Genomic DNA, 16,676 nt, shown 5'->3' on the forward strand with positions numbered 1-16,676 from the left:
AAAACTGGAAAAAAAATTGTTTTGGGTGAAATGAAACATTTTGGCAGGGGAAAAAAAAATCAGTTTTGGTTTAAAATTAACTGGTTTTTTTTTTGTTTGACCACTGATTTAAAAAAATCATTTACTCAGCTCTAGTCATAACCATCACTTTAAACTCACCCAGGAGTGACCAATAGGAAGGCACTGCAGACTTCAGAACACTGGTGCCATGTTCTCCCAGAAATATGAACTGCTCCATAGCTATCTGCTGCTTTCTGGACCATCTTCCATCTCCAAAGGATTTTAAGGTGTAGCCCCATGGAGAGCGCACTGCAATAGTCTAACCCAGAGGTGATGGAGAGATGGACAACACGGACAAGACCCACTATAGTGTGAGGCTGTATTAATTAACTGACCTCCACCACTACCTTCTATGAAGGCAGAGAAAGCTCTCAGGGAAACAATCCAGACCAGAGTAGTGGATCTTGGGATTTGTCCTTCCAAGAATGGTGGTCAGTCACAGGCAGCTGGAGAAAAACAACAGCATAAATGAGCAGCTGCCTACTATAGACTTTGCACCACTGCATACCAGCAAGCCAGCATTTCTTATGTTTGTTCAGAGGGTGTAGCCTGGGAAACCAGAAAAAGAAAATTTGAGGCAGCAATCAACCTGGTTGCAGCCCTGTATTAAACTTGTAATTAACTACAGCCGGGTACAACTTAAAGACAGGATACCCCACACCACATCACACAGCACAAACAGCCTTCCATGTGGTTCAGATTGAGCTTTTTATATACCAAATAAACACCAGTTTCTGTTTAATAGGATGACTCTAGCAACTACAATGTTAAATATAGTGCAGAATAATGTTTGGGGAAATGTTACCATTTGCACGCACGCGCACACACACACAGCACCAAGATGCATGTTTAAGTGACCTCAAAACACGGTATTGTGTTTGAAAACCATTGAAAGCTGTGATTCTGTACACCAATTCCTCTCTTCCTTTGTGACTGATCTCAGTGGAATGGGTTGTGCTCATAGGGAGAACAGAATGGGGGAGCTGAGACCGGCTAAGGGAGTCCAAGAGCAGAATTTTATTCTAAAGGCTGGTGGTTTTTTGCATCTTTTCATAACATATTTGGAAAAAAAAGAACAATTTTTAAAAAAACATGTAGGGCCAAAGCCTCCGCTGATATAAGACAGCACAGCTTCATTGAAGTCAATGGAAGCAAAACAAGGAGTCAGCAGCACTTGCTTTCAGCAGCTGTGGAATACAAGTGCCCCTGTTTGCACAAGTCATTTTCAACCCCTGCTGCATGAAAGGAGGTTTGAGAGCGAGGGCGGGCTGATGTGTTTCACCATCAAATAGGGCAACTCTCGGTACAGATCCAGCCAACAGATATTACAATGGCTAAAAGGAGTCTAAGGGGGGAAAAAACAGGTGGCCAGCCTGTTACACACAGGAGGCAGAGGCCACTATTGCGCACGCTGTTAGGACTGATGATGCACTGTTGGAAAGTCTTCCACCGAATCAAAGCGTAGGGTTGGGGTGTCTTCCTGGTCCTGCAGCAGCGTTCTCCCACTCTCTGGATACTGCTGTGGTATACTGAGGACTGTGCTGGAACTGCAAGCTATCACTTTAAGATTGGCGAGCTGTGGGGGAGGAAGGGGGTGTATCCTGGACCTGCTTGCAGGCTCAGGGTCTCTGTATCAAAGCGTGCAATACCAAGTCAGTCTGAAAAGAGACAGCTTAAAGCAAGGCCGGGCGTGGTGTGCTTTGCTGCCTTAGGAAGCAGCCTGTTTGCCTCTGTCTCTGTGTTTGGGTTCATGTGTGTTATCACTGTGAACTCTAAGATTTCAAATATAGCACTACATTGCAACCTTCCAGCCAGAGGCCACCCAACACAATCCAATGCCCTAGGCACCTCTTCAGTATGTCACTCCCCCATGCCACTCAAATTTGGCCTGGCTACCCCTCTGTCATGATGGAGAGGTGCCTGGGCCAAATTTGAGTGAGTGAAATTGTGCCGAGGCACCTACGGGTCACAGTGCCACTCAAGTTTGGCCAAGCCACCCCTCCATCATGACGGACAGGTGGCCAAGCCAAATCTGCCAACCTCTGCAGTTGCCCAGCTTGCCTGTGGCTAGAGTGGCCTCTGCTTCCAGCCAGGGTGTTCATGCGTATGCTGTGAGACAAAACAACTGCCAGTTTTATCCCTGCCTGGGGCTCACAGAAGTTGCTGAAGCTTGGCAGGGAAGGACCAGACTGCACCAAATGGCAGGTATTTTCAGCAACATTTCCCAGACAAGCAGAATCCATCTAGCACCACCCCCAAAGTCTTCACCACCCACACTTCCAATTAAATACACTGAACACTGTGCTTTACTGTTAATCGACTCAATGTTTTTCAGGATCTACGAGAAAAACATTTCCGGCAAAGTGCAGCTTTCTATGCATGTGATTTTGCCAAGCGGAGCTGCCTCCCCACTGGTTGTGGTTATGAGGAAACATTTTTTTCATTTAGCTAGGAAAACAAATGACTAGAACACCGCTCACTCAGCCCTCAGCTCGGCCAGCACACGCACGCCCCAGGACACAGGGCTGCCACGTGATAAAGGGGACGCATTTTGTGGGGGGCCTTTTCTTAAATATTGGTAGGACACCACTGTTAACGCCCTTGAATGATTTAGAATTAGAGCATGTCTGCACTACAAACCTAAGTCCACATATGTTAGGTCAACTTATAGCCACCGCAGGAATTACTGGGCTGGCTGATGTCCACACTACCTCCCTTTAACGGTGGTGTGTGTCTTCATGAGGAGCGCTTCTGCCGACTGAAGATGGGCAGTGTCGGGGGCTGAAAGTCAGGGCTCTAAGCTCCCCAGAGGGATTCCAGCTGCCCCTCCGGACTCTCACTTCTCCGCTCCCAGCCAGGAGCGGAGCAGCAGCCACCCAGAGCTTCTTGACTCCCTGAGTGAGGAGCCTCCAGACAGCAGCCTGGCTGGGAGCAGGGAGCCTGGTGGGTGCAGCCCGGTTCAGAGCAGGAAGCCTGTGGGGTACAGACAGGCTCTAGCTGCCTGGCTTTCTTGTCAATTTCGCTTCTCCATTGACAAGACAGCCAACAGCAGATGTAAGTAATGCAGTGTCTATGCAGACACTGCATCACTCAAACTACACTGACATAAGCCCTACGCCTCTCGTGGAGGTGCAGTTATTATGTTGGGGTCGTATGGCACTTACATAGATAGGACAAGGCTGTAGTGTGTACACTGACATAATTAGGTTGACATAAACTGCCTTACATCAACCTAACTGTGTAGTTTTGACGCATGGCCAGAAAGGGTTAAACATCCTGCAAAATAAATAACCCTCAAAAGACATGTGGGAAGATAATGTTTGTGGTTTTGTGTCAACAATGTAATCAACAGTCCCTGTCTATGGTGTATTCTGTTAATTCAGAGATCAAAAGAACATCCTGGCATTTAAATGAATTGTAAACACCAGATATTTCTGTATTCATCTCTCTTTGAAATGTATAGCAAGTCATCTGTGAATGATGGAGGAACAAGCAAATTGCCTTATGTTAATTCGTATAGCTAAGTACCAGTGATGGACCTCCTTCAAAGTCATCCTAATTACCTTTTGTTCCCCAAGGAACTCCCAACTTTTCAAAGAGGACATGAAATTGAATAAAAGATCCTTGGGTCCTGATTCTGTAATCTCAGATTTGCTTAAGCTTCATCAGGGGAAGTTTGAGTCACAAGACTGAGGTCCCAGCTATGCTGGTACACTCTGAATATGATATTTGGTCATTGGACGATAAATTATTAACTAAATATAAAGGAACTCTTCGCAATTACACAGCTTACCATCTCTGCTATGAATCTGAACCTCAATGGATTGAACTCATGTCTGTATGTTTACTGATCTTTTAAACATACTCTCTCGCTCTCTTGTTTTTTTAATAAATTTTAGTTTAGTTAATAAGAATTGGCTGTAGCATGTATTTGGGTAAGATCTTGAATATTCAATAACCTGGGAGGTAATGTGTCCAATCCTTGGGACTGGTAGAACCTTTTCTTTTATATGAGGAAATAAGATTTTCAGAAATCATCACTTTTGACTTGGGTACTTGGATGGAGGCCAGAGGCTGGGTTGTTTTAAGGGAACTGAATAATGAGTAAGATAATAAAGAAGCTGTTTTATGCTGGCTTGGTAAATCTAAGTATTGGAATATCCACCAGCTTTTTGGTGTTTGTCTGCACCATTCTTTGCAGTTCACCTTAATTGAGTGACCACAACTGGCCCACACTGGGACCCCAGATACAGTAGTGTAGACCAGGCCTTAGAAATTTGAGGTCAGCTTAACAAAACAAACAAATAAAGAAACAAGAACCTGGAGACCCAAGAAAGTTTCTTGGCTAAGCGGATTGGGTCACAATTGTCGGAAGGGTGCCTAGCACACACCAGGGCACTATAGAATTTAGAAGTCATGGGAGTTAGGTAAGGGCATCAAAGCCACTGAGCTTGGTATCTACTATAGGAGGAGCTCCAGGCAAGCTGTGTTGCTGTCATCACTTACATCACCACAAACCAGTTGGACACACATTAATTAGCCAAGAGGGAGATATGTGTTCAGCACCTAAGAAATCCTTATCGCTGAAGGAGCTGAGGAATTGCCATTTGTTCTGCTCTAATAAAGAGAAGGAATATAATTTTAGAGTGCAAGCCAGCAGCACCATGTGAGGCTGTAGTTCACAGCTCTCAGCTCAGTGAAAGGTGCAGCTAGAGTTTGAAAGCAAAGAGTTATTATTCTGGGCGCTGGGAGAAGCCAGTCAATTTACAAAAAGTTAAGAGACAGACATTTACAAGGCCTCTGAGTACCCTATGGCTCTAAGGTGCAGGCTGGATTCTCTGGCTTGAGTTACACTCAGAGTTTGTTATGATGAAGTACTTATTTCTCTGTTTTGATTTTCAGCCTTTTAGATTTTCTTCCCATTAAGTAACACTTCAGTGCATGGATGCTATGCCTAATGTGGTTTCCAGATGGGAATGTGTCACATGTATTCCTGAGATGGGTGAGCCAGATGTTTCATTTATGGGAACTTTTCAATTATTGTTTTATTCTTATACGGACAGAATACTCTCCTCTGTTTACATGTGCTTGGAGTTCAAGGATATCAGGCCCGATCCTGCTGTCCTTAGCTGCATTCCAATCCTTGCTTTGACACCAGCACCTTTTCTGGCCTTGAGCAAGCGACTGATCCATTTTACCTCTGTTTCTCCATCTGCCCAATGGCGTTAACACCTACCTCCCAGCAGCATTGTGAAGATTAGTTCATTCCGGTTTTTCCCTTGCAGATGAAAAGCACTGTAAACTCCTCAGTACTTGATATGGCTCTGATCCTGCAGTGAACTCCATGCTGAAGCAAGGATGCAGGATCATGGCCTATTATCCTCACAATAATTCATATGTCTTAATCCTGGTTCAGGACTTCCCAACACACATCTGAATGTACTAGCTGTGAAACATCAGACTGTGGTGGAATGTAACCTACTCAGTTCCTTTTCATTCCTTCCATTGATTTGAAATCTGTTTAACAAAGTCCTACAGGAGGACAATAACTTGCGCTTGGTGAAGCATGTATTTTCAATTGCCAAACTATAGCTCACAAAGGAACTTTAAATTGTCTCCATTCCCTGTAATGTTACCACTTATGTGATGGCTGCAGACACGACAAACACAAAAAAGGCACTTCCAGCCTGCTGCCTATACACAGATACTAGACCCAAGCCCCAGTTGCTGACAACACCCTACTGAATGTTAACCCCTTAGTCAACAAACAGCTTGAAACAAATAAAGGATCTTCATAGAGGTAATCAAATATTTGTGCTCAACACAGAGTTTGGTGAACGATCTTTAAACCCACTATTCTGATGAAACTGCCATGAGATCTTACAGGCCTGTGGGGACCAGACAGAACCTTGGTTTTTAAGATCTTATCTGCTTGGAACTTAGTTTTATTTACCTAGGAAGGATAAGTTGATGCTGGTGGGATCTAATTGTGTGGTTCCAGGGAGTCTTTTCAGCCCTGAGACTAAGACACTAATCCATCCCACCATGTGAGAAAGCTTGAAAGTGACTGAAGCCACTTTTATAAGGAGTAAATTGAGTTCTAAATGTTGAATGGAAATAAAAACAGTAAAAAAAATAACAATAAAAAAACAATAAAAAAGACATTATTATCCTTTTTGTTGATCCAATATTCTGCTTAAAAAGTTACACTCCACTCAGTTTAGCAGCCCTTTTTCTGGATCAATACTTTGAAACAAAAATACAAATTACAGACCGCCCCTGTTGAATCACTCTTGTGGTGGTGTTTCTTCCAAAAATTCAAAGCAATAAAAGGAATAAAAGAAAGGTACACATTAGTTAATAAACTATGCCTTCAGAAATCAAACCCTAAGCCTCTAAAGATACCTTGTCTACAATTCTCCAATATCCAGAAGTTTTTGATGAAGGCTGCATAAAGTCAGCCTGCAAATCAATTCCAGCTTTCTCTGCTGTAACTCAACACACACGAGAAGAATTTATAGCCTTAGGGTAGGGAATGGGGAGATGAAGCCTTCAAGATGAATTTCAGCTATATGTCAGGCCTATTTGCAGATATATGAATATCTATCACTAGCTACAAGGCTGTAAAATTATATAGGCCAAATCAGCAATAATCAACATCACATTTCCAGGAAAACAGGTCACCAAAACAATGGGCAAGGGAAAAGGGACACTAATTTGCCCATAGCCATTTTTCAGTCTCAAAATCTCAAGTCTGCACACTTTGTGAAAGGCCATTATTTTCCTGACTGGTTCTCAATTTGATATGGTCAATTGCAAGGATTTCTCAAATGTCATCTGATGATCCACCCACTTGCAGCTCTGTATATTTTTTAAGATAAATTTATTATGAGCTCAACACTTCAGGCCACATCATTTTATAGATTTCATTAACTTGAAAGTCTAGAGCCAGGCAGATGGAGGGGTAAAAATCTCAACTCTGACTAAAAGATTTAGTTCTCAAGAGTAACGCCCCCTCCACAACTCTGGGAAACTTGCATCAAGCAGAGGCCAGAAGGAAGGTTAAAGAACTTCTCTTAATTCAAACCCTGTTAAAAACATGACAGACAAGTTTTCTAACAACTACTCGGATTCTATAATCTTTGTTCTTTATGACTGATTAGTTCCACTTTCCAGCACCTCTCCTACAGACATACTCTCCAATTGAAAGCAACATATACAATAACAATTTAAATTCCTGTTGGAGCCTCAGCTTTTAAAACATCCATATGCTGTGTATAAAGTCACATAATGTAGCACTAGGTCACATGCACTCCATAGCTTACACAGGCCGAGCTCATTGCATGCTCCAGGGGGGCTCCTGTATCCCTCCATTCTCCCCACCAGCTCCCTGTGTGCCACCCTCCCTGCAACTCCCCTAGTCTCCCCGCAGCAGGGGTTTTGTTTGCCCAATGGTCCCTCCTCCCCCCATGGTAGGGTCTCCCATTCTCCCCCCAGGCCATTAGCTCTGGGTGCGACCCAATTCCCACTTCCCCTCATGCTCTCTATTCCTCCTTCCCACCCCCAAGGCAGGGGCTCTGTGTGCCCCCTATTCTCTCCTTCCCCCAGTCTACCTTCTACCAAGGGTTCTGACCCCCCAACACCCTTTCTCCCCATTCCAGGGTCTTGCATACTCTCTCTCTCTCACACACACACATATATACACACACACACACCCCAAAGGGGCTCCATGTATGCCACCATTCCATTTCCCCTGATGTCCCTCCATTCTCCCTTCCCCCCTTACCAGGGTCCTCCAATCTCCCCCAGTCAAACACAGAAATGCCATCAGGTTGAGTGCAAGGCCTTCACAAGCTTGGCCAATTACTTAAGAAGTCATCCAGCCAAAACAGGCCTTCTGCAAAGAAGAAAAAGTTACAAGTTGATTTCTTGAAGGAGTGCATGAGCCAAAGATACGTTCTCATTTCTTCTCTTGCAAGCCTGGAACATTTCTGCCAGTCCACCTATGTATATGGATTAAGAATATTATTTATACTACCGCAGTGCAAAGGAAACCCAGTCATGCCCCAGGACCCTGTCACGCTAAGCGCTGTACAAACACAAAACAAAAAGATGGCCTCTGCCTCAGAGAGCTTACAATCTAAGTATAAGACAGTAGACAACAGGTTGAGACAAACAGGGTGAGGGTGGACGACAAGTAAACAGGGACAGACGACAAGTAAACAGGGTGAGGGACGGACGACAAGTAAACAGTATCGGTCAGCATAGTCTGCAGTGGTATCAATGCGCCAGCAGCAACCTATGTATTGAAATTAAATATGGTATTCCATTTATCAATTAAATTTGCTTCCTCTGTCATCAGGTAACCTTACCTCCACCATTATGGGACATAGCATAAATAATTATGCTTCTTCATATGGAAGCATGCAATACAATACCTACTTCTCTTTACTGAAAACTCAGGCCAGGTCTACACTTCAAAATTAGGTCAACATAGCTACATCGGTACGACATAGCTATGCTCACCTAACCCCAGTACAGCCGCAATGTCAACGGAAGGTGGTCTCTATTGACATAGCTACAGTCTCTGGGGGAGGCGGTGTTCCTACTCTGACAGAAAAAATGCTTTCAAAGGTGTAGGTTGCAACGTTGCTATGCCTCTGTATCTCTATAGTGTCCATGTCCCCTCAAATAACTGAGCAGCTACATGCACAGAACTTTTAAGAAGTTCATTGTAAGTTTAATAAACACTCTTCATGAAGAAAATAGTTCAACAGACTATTGCATTAGTCTATCTCCAAAATCCCATATTCAAACCCTGGAATAGACATATGGAGAATATCTCCTCCCTTCAACATGAAGGTGGTTTGTCAGGCTTAATTTAATTTTATCTGCTTGCAGAAGCTGTCCTAGGGTCCTAAAAAGGCAGACACATCTACTGGAAGCTGTCAGTTACCGCCTTCAGATGCAAGGCAGCAGACAGTTGATCAGCTCTGCTCTTATCAGCAGAAGTCACAAAAATTTATTATCCCCAGTTAATCCTTTTACACCGGTGAATTTCCAAATGCTTTTATGGTGGAAATTGATGGGATGAAAACTTGCCTAAATAAAAATGGTGAGCTGCCATTTTGTATGGCTTACTGTGCACAGGAGCAATAGTCTACATGCTTTGGTGAGCATATGCTGGCACCCTAACTGGATCATCTCCAGTTTTGTGGTTTTGTACTTGTATGTTCCAACATGGTGCTTTTTGCAAAGCCCTTTATGCAGATAAATGATTAAGCCTTTTGGTTTTTTAAATAAATTACTTCAAGAATAATTTACACTATGCAGCACTTAGTGAGCTAGTTCACTCATTAATCACAATTTTCTTAGAATCCAAGCAGTAGAAGGCACGATCCCGATGAGATTAATGAGAGCCAAAGGGTGCTAAGCACCTCTGGATTAAACTAACTAGAATGTGATGCTCTGTTATAATGTAATGGTTCTCAGAGAATTATGTCTTAAAGTCTTTAGATTTTTTTCAGTTACCCACTCCCACATGAAAAGACAAAAATTCCAAACAACTGCATGAAAATCCATCTCTGGAAACTAAAGTGTGTTCCCTTTAAGACTGAAATATGCAACTAGTAATCAAATCAGGCTTAATAAACATTTCAGATTTACAGAACATGGACCCTGGCCAATTATTAGTGAAAACCACCCATTCTGTCACATCAAGCAGTGAGCAGACACACAGAATGAAACAAGGAGTTCATCTTAATGGTTATTTCCTTGTTTATTGGATTTGCTTTTTCACTCTGCTGTGGAAAGCTGCCATGCTGTGTTTAGTACACCGTACCTGATAGTTCCTTTGACAGCTCTAGAAGAACACTGTTGTTAGACTGGGAGGGATCCAGTAATTATACCATTATACCGGGGAAAGAAAAAAAAATCTAATTCTATTACCAGTGTTCTTATTTCACTTTCCAGTTCAAAACACTTGTTCTACGTAGCTACAATGATCCATTCTGCATACATATCATTGTGTAATCCAGGGAACCATATTTCATGAATTAATCCATAAGGCAATGTAGGTACGTTGTAGGTACAATGTAGGTACACTCTGACCTCCAGAGCAGAAGGCTGTGTGTTGAAGTTCCATACCACAACTTGCACGCTCTTCTGGCACTGCAAAGTGATACTACCAGTGTGGTTGCTGCACTGATCTAGGTCCAAAGTTTTGGTTGAGTATCCAGGATAGAATGTGTGACTCTTCTAAAAAGAGCAGGAAAATAACCCCAAAGTTCTGGCTAATATTCCTTCCATCAGTGAAGGAGATTCTACTGTCCAAGGCTGTGTACAATCGATTATTGATATCAAGATGGCTGCAGTACATTAGTTCCCAGTGCGGTCACTGTATGAGTAGTACCTAATTTGCTAGTTACTTTGTAAATGGTTTGGGGCCAAACTCTTCCCATAAATTATTCCGTCGACTGCGTAACTTTGCCTTAATGGAATTATACTAATGATCAATTTGGCTTCTTTCAGTGTATGAAATGTAAAATTTGATTTTACCTCATTCCATTAAAGAACATCTAGGAAGAAAAAAAAAGAAAGTTACTTACCTTATAGTAACTGGGAGTTCTTCAAGATGTGAGATTCTTATCTATATTCTACTGGGGTCGATGTCAGTGCTCCATGAACCTGGTGTTGGAGAATTCTTGCAAACAGTATCCTTTTGGCCCACTCATGCGCCCTTGCCCAACTTATGTTTCCAACCAAAGGCATGACGACGGAGCAGACCAACCTCCTCTCCACTTCCTTCTCTACCATGAATCCAATTATGACCTGAAACACAGGGGAAGGAGGGCGGGTAGTGGAATACAGATAGGGATCACACATCTCGAAGAATCTCCAGTTACCATGAGGTAAGTAACTTTCTGTTCTTCTTCGAGTGCTGGTCCCTATGTGTATTCCACTGCATATTCAAGATAGACTGACAGGCAGGACTCAAGTAGGAGAAAAGCGCAAGGATACAGATGGGAGAGCCTCTTGGAGGACCGCTGTCCCAAAGGATGCAACAGCGGAGAAGTCCTGTACTAGAGCATAGTGTCTCGTGAACATGTGGCTGGAACTCCACATAGCTGCCCTGCAAATGTCACATAGAAGTATTTCCTGAAACAATGTCACCTGAAGCCAACAAGTCTAGACGTTTAGACTTGTCAGGAGGAGTAGATTTTGGACATAGTCATCTAGATCTCTCCCTGGCAGCCTGTACGACTGGAGAGTTTGGTGCAGTCATAAATGATCTGGAAAAAGGGTTAAACAGTGAGATGGCAAAGTTTGCAGATGATACAAAATTATTCAAGATAGTTAAGTCCAAGGCAGACTATGAAGCGTTACAAAGGGATCTCACAAAACTGGGCGACTGAGCAACAAAATGGCAGATGAAATTCAGTGTTGACAAATGCTAAGCAATGCACATCGGAAAACATCATCAAACTATACATACAAAATGATGGGGTCTAAATTAGCTGTTACCACTCAAGCAAGAGATCTTGGAATCACTGGATAGTTCTCTGAAAACATGCACTCAATGTGCAGCTGCAGTCAAACAAAATGTTAGGAACCATGAAGAAAGGGATAGATAAAAAGACAGTAAATATCATAATGTCACTATATAAATTCATGGTGCACCCACATCTTGAATACTGCATGCAGTTTTTGTCACCCCATCTCAAAAAAAGATATATTAGAAGTGGAAAAGGTACAGAGACAGGCAACAAAAATGATTAAGGGCATGGAAGACCTTCCATATGAGGCAAGATCAAAAAGACTGACAGTTCAATTTGAAAAAGAGATGATCGAGGGGAAATAGGATAGAGGCCTATAAAATCATGAATGGTGTGGAGAAAGCAGGGTGGATAAAAATTAATGATTTTTTTTTAAATCAAAGAAATCAGATTTTTTTAATAAAATGCTTTTTGAGGAAAAAACCTATCTAAAGATAGTTTTAATTAAGATACATTATAGCTCAAAGATATCTCATCATGGAATAGGGATTATAAATTCTAATTCTATAGTATGAGACCATATAGTCATGTAAGGTTTAAGAAAAGTTTTGTAAATGAGTTCCAATAGTTCATGGATTAGGGACCCAATCTTCTGGGGTTCCACGGGCTTCAGTATAGATTATTTAGGTTAATCTTTCTAGCTAACTAATAGGACTCAGTGCTCAGTCTAGAAGATACCATCAGAGATGCTTAGCTGGATTTGTGTCTCCAGAGACAACATGCTTGTTAACAGGAAAAATATGTTTTAAATAAATAAATAATATATAGAGGTGAGAAATAACAGACCTCAAGCCTATTGTCCCTCTGCAAATTTGTGTACACAGAGTCAATCCCTTACCTCTCTCTAAAAGTGCAAAGTTTCAGAAAGGTCAATGAATAGAAGACTGTTGTGGGCAGAATAGATCTGGACAAGGAGAAGAAGTCTGGAGATAAATGTGAGAAGGGAGGGACAGGCAGTAGAAACAAAAGTGAAACTGTTTGAGCAGCATATTCCAGAAGTCTTGAGGTCTTTCTGAGTGGAGCCTTCATTGGTTTGAGATCTACCGTACTATTCTCTCACTAGAAGGGAAAACCTATAGTGGCAGCAGGCTGTAAAAGAGACCCAGTTTGGGAATATTTTAATGAAGTTCCTCTACCTGTGGGTAAGACAGGCATACGTGCAAAATGCAAACAGTGCAACAAAGAAATGCAAGGCCTGGTCGCCCGAATGAAACAACATCATGAGAAGTGTTCATTCTCAAAGGAGGAAGCTGCATTGAAGATGATGAAAGAAACATGTCTGAACATGCAGAATCTTCAGGTTGGTAAACTTTTTTATTTCGCACTTCTTTCTTAAGAACTGCCTGTCTTCTTTCTGGACTATTCTTGAATTCTCATGTTTGAGCAAAAAGTATAGTTGTTACTGTATGGTGCTATCATTTTAGATCCAGTTGTGATAAAAAAAAAATAGCTGAAATAGGCAGATCTTCCTTTTGCAATTTCACCTTTAGAGCAGTACTGAGTGCCAGTGAATGCAATGAGTAATACTAAATGAGCAGTATGGTAATAATAATTAAATAACTGCACTGACTTATTTTGTGTAGGAGAATCCATCCTCAACACACAGGCTTCTGAAGACTATCCACCTGCAAGATCACTATCATTTTCGATAGTTTCAGCGTTATCTGCCAATGATAGTGTTTCAGTCACATCAGGTACATCACATAGCCACAGTATATCACCTGTAGCAAAAAGGGAAAAAAAATCTCCATCATCCAGAAACAACCATAGATAAGTTTCTGATAAGAACCAGCAGTTTATAAAAAGAGGTAATTGATGAAAAAATTGCCCGGTTTGTTTATGCAACAAACTCTCCTTTCCGTATGATTGAGAACCCACACTTCATTAACATTGTTCCATCATTAAGACCAGGATACAGTCCACCCAACAGAGCAGATGTCGCAGGCAAATTGCTGGAAAAAGTGTATGAAAGAGAAATTGAGTAGTATGCAAAAGGTGCAAAAGGTCTAGAGCAGGGGTGGGCAAACTACGGCCCGCAGGCCGGAAGGGAAACTGACCAAAGGGAGCTTCGGGGGAGGTACCCGCACGCAAGGGCAGCACACGGAGCCCTCTGCCTCTCCCCCCAGGGGCCACAGGGACATGCTGCCAGCCGTGGCACGGGGCCAGGACAGGCAGGAAGGCATGGGGCCTGCCCTGGCCCCTGTATGCTCCGCTGGCACCCTGGAGCCGCTCCAGGGAAGCGGTACTCGGCCGGAGCTCGCACCCCCAAACCTCTCCTTCACCCTGCCTCCAATCCCCTGCCCTGAGCCCCCTGCTGCACCACGCAGCCCTCCTGCACCCCAACCCCCGGCCCTGAGCTCCCTGCTACACCCCGTACCCCTCCTGCTCTCAGATGTGAAAATAAGCCAGTACAGTGTACCGGCAAGAACCAGTGCGCCATACCGGACCAGCTTCCCCAGGCCGGTGATTTAAAGGGCCTTGCGCTCCCGGCCGCCTCTACCACAGCCAGAGCCCCAGGCCCTTTAAATCGAACCCAGGCCCTTTAAATCTTGATTTAAAGGACCCAGGGATTTAAAGGCCTGCCCCTTCCTGTTAAGGCCACGCCCATTCCAGTTGAGGCCCCACCCCCTGCTTGGGACTCCGGCGTACTGGTAAATCCTTTAAGTTATTTTCACCCATCTGCACCCCAACCTCCTGCCCTGAGCCCCCTCCTGAACCCGCACCCTTCCTGCACCCCAACCCATTCCCTGAGCCCCCTCCCACACCCTGCACTCCCTCCTGCACCCCAGCCCTCTGCCCCAGACCTACATTCATGGCTATGCATACAATTTCCCCAGCCAGATGTGAAAAAGTTTGCCCATCCCTGGTCTGGAGGGTAAAATTGTTAACCTAAGTCTTGATGGGTGGAGCAATGTTCACAATGATCCTGTTGTATGTGCTTGTGTGACAACAGAAGAAGGGAAATGTCTTCCTTACAGAAACAACTGATACATCAAGAAATGCATACACAGCAGAATACTTACAAGAAGTAGCAGTAAAAGCTATAACAAACTGTTGGGAAAAAATTCAAATGTCTCATACACAGCTTGGTCACAGACAATGCTGAAAATGTATCCAAGTTGAGAAGAAATTATTTAGAAGAGAGTCCCAAGCTAACAACATATGGTTGCAGTGCTCATTTGGTGCACCTCCTAGCCAAAGACTTCAGTGTTCCAGAAATAAAGACTAATGTTGAAATTGCAAAATACTTCCATAACAGCCACTTTGCAGCAGCTGCTCTGAAAAATGTGGGAGGAACCAAGCTAACTCTCCCACAAGACGCGCAACAGAACTCAGTAGTGGACTGTTTTGAGCACTAGATCAAGAACTGGCCGAATCGGATAACTGTTTGTGAACAAAATTGTGAAAAAAACAGATGGCACTGCCCCAGCCAAGGTTCTCAACATTGGGCTTAAGAGAAATGTTGAACACATGCCGAGTACCCTGAAGCCTATTTCTGTAGCCTTGAACAAAACGCAGGGAAATAGCTGTTTCATTGCTGATGCTGTTGACATTTGGAAGGAACTCAGTGAGATCTTAAAAAGAGAAATATGCAATGACCGAGTTGAATTACAAGCATTAAAAAAACGAACGGGACAAGCATGATCTCCAGCTCGTTTTCTTGCAAATATTCTCAATACTCGGTACCAGGGTCAAACCTTGACTGCTGAAGAAGAGGAGCTGCCTATGACATAGACATCCAGCAATCATCCCTCCATAATGCCAACTTTAATAAACTTCAGGGCTAAGGGTGAACCATTCAAGAAATATATGTTTGCTGATGATGTTTTAAAGAAAGTCACACCAGTGAACTGGAGGAAGTCACTTAAGCACTTGGATTCAGAGACTGTAGAAGTGATAATTTCACTTTTAACAGCAGTAGCTTCTTCTGCTTGTGTAGAAAGAATATTTTCTTCCCTTGGACTAATTCATTCCAAATTGAGAAATCGTTTGGGACCTGAAAAAGCAGGAAAGCTTGTTTTTCTTTTTCAGATTATGAACAAACAGGAAAATGAAGGTGAAGAAGACTGAGTTAGCTGCAGAAGCCAATATTTTAAGTTTCTCATGTTGACCTTGCTGACCTGGTCGATTTAATTTTTGTTTTGTTTTTTAATACTTCATTTAACTATTTTAGTTAAATACAATTTTAACAAAAACAAACCTGATTTTAGTTAAACATTCAAGTTTTTTAAATTCAAAAATTCATATGCTTGTTTTGTTAAAATATTATATGTTTGCTGTTGAAGAAAAAAATCCAGAATACATAATGTTGTTGTTTTAGTTAAATAAAACAATTTAAAATGTCTGTCTGGTGATGTTCTCCTCCTAATACAGCATGGCAAGAAAATCCTCCAAATATTAATGATTAACTTCTTTAATTGGAGATAGTTCACCTCCCAATGACGTAATAAGTATCTGTTTCAATTACATTTGGTAAATGAAATAACCAATCATTCCTTTTCTGATATAGCTGTAAAACTAATCTTTCAAAATAAATCACTTAAAAATGTATAGTATAAAAATGTATAAATCACTTCTAAAAATGAAACCTACATCTATCTCTGAGTTGTGAAGAATATGTATTAAGATAACAACCAACAAGAATGCACTTTTATGTATTAATCCATGATTAAATTGAGTCTTCCTGACTCATGATTTAAATCATGATTTAAATCAAATCCACCCTGGGAGAAAGTGAATAAGGAACTGTTATTTACCCCTTCACATAACAGGGACCAGGAGTCACCCAATGAAATTAATAGGCAGCAGGTTTAAAACAAACAAAAGGAAGTACTTCTTTAGACAGTGTGCAGTCAACCTGTGGAACTCATTGCCAGGGGAAGTTGAAGCCCAAAACTATAACTAGGTTCAGAAAATAATTAGATAAGTTCATGGACGATAGGTCCACCAACGGCCATTAGCTAAGATGATCAGGGATGCAACCTCAGGCTTTGGATGTCCCTAAGCCTCTGATTGCCAGACGCTGGGACTGGACAATAGAACATGAATCACTTGATAATT

At 42.4% G+C, this 16,676-nt stretch overlaps 1 protein-coding gene across 6 annotated transcripts in view; it reads right to left on the reverse strand.

Annotated features, from left to right (window-relative positions):
* Positions 1-16,676, reverse strand: part of PDZD2 (PDZ domain containing 2) — a 320,331-nt gene that overhangs the window by 266,814 nt on the left and 36,841 nt on the right. The window contains exon 2 of one of the 6 annotated variants that reach the window (XM_075128404.1): positions 396-506. The exons of 3 other annotated variants lie outside the window; for them this stretch is intronic. The gene's annotated coding sequence lies outside the window, so the exon portion shown is untranslated. Of the gene's footprint in view, positions 1-159; positions 358-395; positions 507-10,667; positions 10,891-16,676 lie in introns of those variants that run through there. 2 more of the 6 variants (XM_075128405.1, XM_075128406.1) reach the window with 2 other exon arrangements.

The sequence above is a fragment of the Caretta caretta genome, chromosome 5 (genome assembly GCF_965140235.1).
Source record: "Caretta caretta isolate rCarCar2 chromosome 5, rCarCar1.hap1, whole genome shotgun sequence".
Lineage (NCBI taxonomy): Eukaryota > Metazoa > Chordata > Testudines > Cheloniidae > Caretta > Caretta caretta.